The following is a 6,683-nucleotide window of genomic DNA, read 5'->3' on the forward strand; positions in this document are numbered from 1 at the left end:
ACAGAAGTTGCAGTGAGCCGACACGGTGCCACTGCTCAGTGACAGAGTGAGAGTCTCTCTCTCAAAAAAAAAAGAATAGTATTTAATTTTTATAGGTATTGATAATGTAGATGTAATACAAAAATCAAAAATGGGGAGAAGGCAGAAACTATCTGAGAAGAGAAAAATTGCTTTTAAAAAATGAAATAAAAAGTATGTTAAATTAGGTGTTTGGGGCAAGGGGAGACAGAAAAGAGGAGGTTACTAGCTAATTTTAATATTGTTGATAGTAGGAAGATAAAGAACAATATCAAAATAAGAGTAGTCTGAATAGTGTCATATGAAGTTATTAGAACAAAATACAAATCTTCCTAAATACTAAAATAAAATAAAATAAAAAACAACAGAAAAAGGAGAGCAAATAAAACAGACTTCATAGGAAAGACTTCATATGATTTATAAAGACAAAACTGAGATGAAGCATATCAATTGTATTACTACATGCAAATAGACTTAACTCATTTATAAGAGAAAAAGAATTTTCAGATTGGATAAGTAGTCAAAATTCAATTCTATGCTGGATAGAAATGACTCATCTAGGCTCACGCCTGTAATTCCAGAACTTTGGTAGGCCAAAGTGGGCGGATCACCTGAGGTCAGGAGTTCAAGACCAGCCTGGCCAACATGGTGAAACCCCATCTCTACTAAAAATACACACACACACACACACACAAAATTGCTGGGCATGGTGGTGCGCACCTATAATCCCCAGCTACTTGGGAGGCTGAGGCAGTAGAATCATTTGAATCCAGGAGGCAGAAGCTGCAGTGAGCCCAGATGGCACCATTATACTCCAGTCTGGGGGACAAGAGTGAAACTCTCATCTAAAATAAAAGATAAAATAGTACAAATGAGAGGGTGGTTATATATAAACTAGGCGTATGCAAGTAAAAACAAAGTGGAGGCACAATTTTGTTATTAGACAAGCAAAAATTCAAAAAGAGACAGAAAGACACTTTATGATGCTAAATGACATGATCTAAACAAGACAACCATCATTCATATTTGTGTGCCTAATAACACAGCAACAACCTTTAAAAAGCAGAAAGTAAAAGGAATAAAAAGAGAAATAAGCAAAAACTCTAATAATTGGAAGTTTAATACCCTTTCTCAGAAAAGAATAGACCTAGTTAGACAAAAAAAAAAAAAAAAAAGTATGGATTTAGAGCAGCTAAACAAAATCATCGACAAAGTAGATCTAGTAAATATATATTGAACACAGAACCCTGATAATAGAGATTAAACTTTCTTCTGAAGTCACATGGAGTATTCACAAAATTGAAATATCATAGGCCACAAAGAAAATCTCAATGAATTCCAAAAATACAAATGATATGTTATATTCTGTGACCACAATTAAATACAATTTTAAAACAATGACATTTTTAATAAAAGTCTCTTCTACCTAAAACTGTAAAAACATATTACTAAGCAATCCTGGCATCGAAAAAAATAGTAAAATAAAACTGCAAAAAAAAAGCTAATTTTATTATTATTATTATTTATTTATTTATTTTTTGAGACGGAGTCTCGCTCTGTTGCCCAAACTGGAGTGCAGTGGCCGGATCTCAGCTCACTGCAAGCTCTGCCTTTCGGGTTCACGCCATTCTCTTGCCTCAGCCTCCCAAGTAGCTGGGACTACAGGCGCCCACCACCTCGCCCGGCTAGTTTTTTGTATTTTTTAGTAGAGACGGGGTTTCACTGGGTTAGCCAGGATGGTCTCCATCTCCTGACCTTGTGATCCGCCCGTCTCGGCCTCCCAAAGTGCTGGGATTACAGGCTTGAGCCACCGCGCTCGGCCTACTATTATTATTTTTGAGACAGGGTCTCATTCTGTCTCCAGGGCTGGGGTGCAGTGGCATGATCTTGGCTCAGGGCAACCTCCACCTCCTGGGCTCAAGCAATCCTCCCACCCCAGCTTCCCGAGTAGCTGCGACTGCAGGCCCATGTTACCTTGCCCGGCTAATTTTTACATCTTTTTTTGGTAGAGACAGGGTTTTGCCATGTTGCCCATGCTGGTCTGGAACTCCTGGGCTCAAGCGACCTGCCCACCTTGGCCTCCCGAAGTACTAGGATTACAGGTGTGAACCACAGTGCCCAGCCACAGCTAATTATTTTTAAAATCAACAAAATAGGCGGGGCGCGGCGGCTCAAGCCTGTAATCCCAGCACTTTGGGAGGCCGAGACGGGCGGATCACAAGGTCAGGAGATCGAGACCATCCTGGCTAACCCAGTGAAACCCCGTCTCTACTAAAAAATACAAAAAACTAGCCGGGCGAGGTGGCAGGGGCCTGTAGTCCCAGCTACTCGGGAGGCTAAGGCAGGAGAATGACATAAACCTGGGAGGCAGAGCTTGCAGTGCACTGAGATCTGGCCACTGCACTCCAGCCTAGGCGATAGAGCGAGACTCCGTCTCAAAAAATAAAAAATAAAAAAAAATAAATAAAATCAACAAAATAGACAAGCCAGTAAGTCACCTAAACCAATAAAGGGAGGAAGGAAGGTTTGGGGGCATAAATACATTCAATAAATAATAATGGAACAATAACTATAAAATCAGAGAAAATTTGGAAAAATTTTTCAATGACTACTTTGTACAACTCTATGCAAATAAATTTGAAAACCTATATGAAACTGTCAAAGTCCAAATAAAAATGCAGAGACAAATCTTTGAAATTAAAATGATATATTTGAAAAGAAAAAATTGCAATACAGGGATACGCGCAGACCGTGTTTCTTCGGTATCAAGTCTGAAGAACAGAGAGGAGGTTGGAGGTTTTATAAAAAGGAAAGATGTTGATCTTTGGGAAAATTAATTGGCACTAGTAAGGTACTGGGGAACTGGCAAGCTCTGACTGGTGAGTGACCACAGTGGGCAAAATTAGTTCTAGAGTTGCAGCAAGTTATTTCCTCACTTGTAGATAAAACCAAACTGGTCACAGGTTACAATTGACAGTTTCAGCGGCTGGAGTTGGAGAGAATTACACTTCGGGAGCAATGTTATGCATCCTGAATGCTTTCCATCCCTCCTCTTCCCCCCACTGTGGGGGGTGGGGACATTCACACCCCCAAGCCTCCCCCAACCTCCAGTCTATTTGAGTTGGGTATGACAAGAATGACTCACTTCATATAATCAGCTTTCACAAGAACATTTGAAATGGACAGTGTTCCAGGAATATATTTCCCCAGTATGAGTAGCAAGTCTAAACAGACCAATTTCTATAGAAGACATGGAGAAGGTTGTAAAAACTCCCACATAAAAACACCATGTCCAGAGAGTTTCACAGGGGATTTCTACCAAACTTTCAAAGATCAGACAAATTCAGTGCTACTTATATCATTTTAGAGTATTTATTTATTTATTTTTTTTTTTGAGACGGAGTCTTGCTCTGTCGCCCGGACTGGAGTGCAGTGGCCGGATCTCAGCTCACTGCAAGCTCCGCCTCCCGGGTTTATGCCATTGTCCTGCCTCAGCCTCTGGAGTAGCTGGGACTACAGGTGCCCGCCACCTCGCCCGGCTAGTTTTTTGTATTTTTAGTAGAGATGGGGTTTCACAGTGTTAGCCAGGATGGTCTCGATCTCCTGACCTCGTGATCCGCCCATCTCGGCCTCCCAAAGTGCTGGGATTACAGGCTTGAGCCACCACGCCTGGCCCATTTTAGAGTATTTAAAAAAAAAAGTAAAATTTCCAAAATTTAAAAAATGAATATGACATTGATACCCAACCTCACAAATATTGTACAAAAAGGAAAATTATAAACGTGGCTTATTTGGGTTTTCCTGGAAGCTAACTTACAAACAAGAATTCAAGTGCAAGTAATTTGGGAGCCCAGAATGACAAAGAGAACCCTGGAAAGGAAGGTGACCAATAAAGTGTTACTATCAAGCAAACTGCTGCTTCAGGCACTTGGAAATTCCACCTGATGGGGAACTCTGGCAAACAATAACAACTGGGTGCCTCAGAGTTATTTTGGGAAGGCCTAGGTATTTTGTCCATTAGCTCCTGTCAGTCATTGGTTGAGGGCTGCTCCTAAGGGGTGCAGATTTCCTAGCGTTTCTTGCTTGCTAATTAACTGGCCAAAGAAAGCAAAGAATTGCAAATGATGTTCATTGTAAGTTGGGAAGATGTGTGTTAGATAGTAAGTGCCACTGCAGTATGGGTGAGGCACTGACAGACTTAACTTTTTTTTTTTTTTTTTTAAGAGACAGGTTCTTGCTCTGTTACTGGTGGAGGGTCTTGGCTACTAGTCATCCAGGTTCTTGGTGTTTTGAACAAAGAATTGGACAAAATGCACCAACAAAGCAAGGAAAGAATGAAGCAACAAAAGCATAGATTTAATGAAACAAAAGTACATTCCCCAGAGCAGGGGCAGGCTCAAGCAAGCAGCTGAAGAACGATGGTTACAGAATTTTCTGGGGTTTAACTACTCTCTAGAGGTTTCCCATTGGTTACTTGGTTATACCCTAGGTAAATAAAGGAGTGGCCTGCGACCAGTCTGATTGGTTGCAGGAGGGGACCAATCAGAGGTACTTTCCATTTTTCCTCTATGATGCAGTGCAAAGGAAGTAGCCTCTGATCCTTTGTTACTTGGGTGTGGAGAGGTGAGGTTTTCTTTTTGACTCAGTTCTTAGAAATCAGCATTAATTGGCCTTAGGTTCCCTGCCTCCAGACCCTATTCTCCTGCCTCAGCTCTGTCACCCAGACTGGACTGCAATGGCAGTATCATAGCTCACTGCAGCCTCGAACTCAGCTCTAGTGAGCCCAGCCTCCCAAGTAGCTGGGACTACAGGCACACACCAACAAGCAGGGCTAATTTTAAAAAAGTATTTTTTGGTAGAGACAGGGTCTTGCTATGTTGCCCAGGCTGGCTTCAAGCTCCTGGGTCAAGTGATTCTTTTGCCTTTGCCTCCCAAAATGTTGGGAGTACAGGCATGAGCCACCATGCCTGGCTCAAATCAATCTTAATTGTAAATATTGATGCAACAAACTAAATATTAACAAACAGAATCCAAAAGCACATTAAAAATAGATGTAATATAAGTGATTGACAATGAGTGGTTCTTATTACAGGAGGGCAAGAATGGATATTGATATAATTATTAACATAGCAGAATATTCATTAATATAATTCATGAATTTAAGAGTTAAGAAGAGGCCGGGCGCGGTGGCTCAAGCCTGTAATCCCAGCACTTTGGGAGGCCGAGACGGGCGGATCACGAGGTCAGGAGATCGAGACCATCCTGGCGAACACTGTGAAACCCCGTCTCTACTAAAAAATACAAAAAACTAGCCGGGCGAGGTGGCGGGCGTCTGTAGTCCCAGCTACTCGGGAGGCTGAGGCAGGAGAATGGCGTGAACCCGGGAGGCAGAGCTTGCAGTGAGCTGAGATCTGGCCACTGCACTCCAGCCCCGGCGACAGAGCAAGACTCCGTCTCAAAAAAAAAAAAAAAAAAAAGAGTTAAGAAGAAAAATCATATTATTATCTCTATAGATACCCAAAAGATATTTCACGCGATTTAACATTCAGTAAGATGAAAACTGATACTTACTGTGCATCACAAAATGCATATACCAGCCGGACAAGGTGGCTCACACCTGTAATCCCAGCACTTTGGGAGGCTGAGGTGGGTGGTTCATCTGAGGCCAGGAGTTTGAGACCAGTCTGGCCATCAGGGTGAAACCCCGTCTCTACCAAAAATACAAAAATTAGCCGAGTGTGGTGGCATGTGCCTGTAATCCCAGCTACTCAAGAGGCTGAGGCACGAGAATCACTTGAACTTGGAAGGAGAGGCAGAGGTTGCAGTGAGCCAAGCTCGAGTCATTACACCCCAGCCTGGGTGACAGAACAAGACTCTGCCTAAAAAAAAATATATATATATATACACACACACACACACACAAAATATATATATTTAAATGACACTATATATATATTTTGTGTATATATATACACATATATATTTTGTGTACATAAATATACATACACACATATTTATATATTTTTATATGAGTATGTGTATCACTGCCCCCAAATCAGCATTTAACTCAATGGGGAAGTGCTAGAAGCTTTCCTGCTAACGTCTATAGAGGAAAGACAAGGATGTTCACAATCTTTGCCACTACTTAAATATTGAAGTGGCAGTGTTAGCCAAAACAATTAGATAAGGGGAAACAATTAAAGACATAAGAATTGGAATAGAAGAAGTCAAACTATTTGTATATACACGTTACGATCCTATATCTAGGGGAAAAAAGCAACAGAAAAACTGCTACAAATAACTAGAGACTCTTGTAAAGTAGTAGGAAAGAAAATAAATGTACAGAAAGTAATAGTTTTCATACATACAAATTCTATGCAGTTTGAAAATATAGACGGGAGGCTGAGGCAGGAGAATAGCGGGAACCCGGGAGGCGGAGCTTGCAGTGAGCTGAGATCCGGCCACTGCACTCCAGCCTGGGTGGCAGAGCGAGACTCCGTCTCAAAAAAAAAAAAAAAAAAAAAAAAAAAAAAAAAAAAAAAAAAAGAAATATAGGAAGACTATGTAGAAGATAACACTCAGGTAGGAGGCAGGACTCAATTCCAGAGGTGGGGCTGGGGCACCGGACCAGATTGAAGACTGACTAAAACACAGCCAGGGCAGAA

Source organism: Trachypithecus francoisi, unplaced genomic scaffold, assembly GCF_009764315.1.
Source record: "Trachypithecus francoisi isolate TF-2019V2 unplaced genomic scaffold, Tfra_2.0 Lachesis_group11, whole genome shotgun sequence".
Lineage (NCBI taxonomy): Eukaryota > Metazoa > Chordata > Mammalia > Primates > Cercopithecidae > Trachypithecus > Trachypithecus francoisi.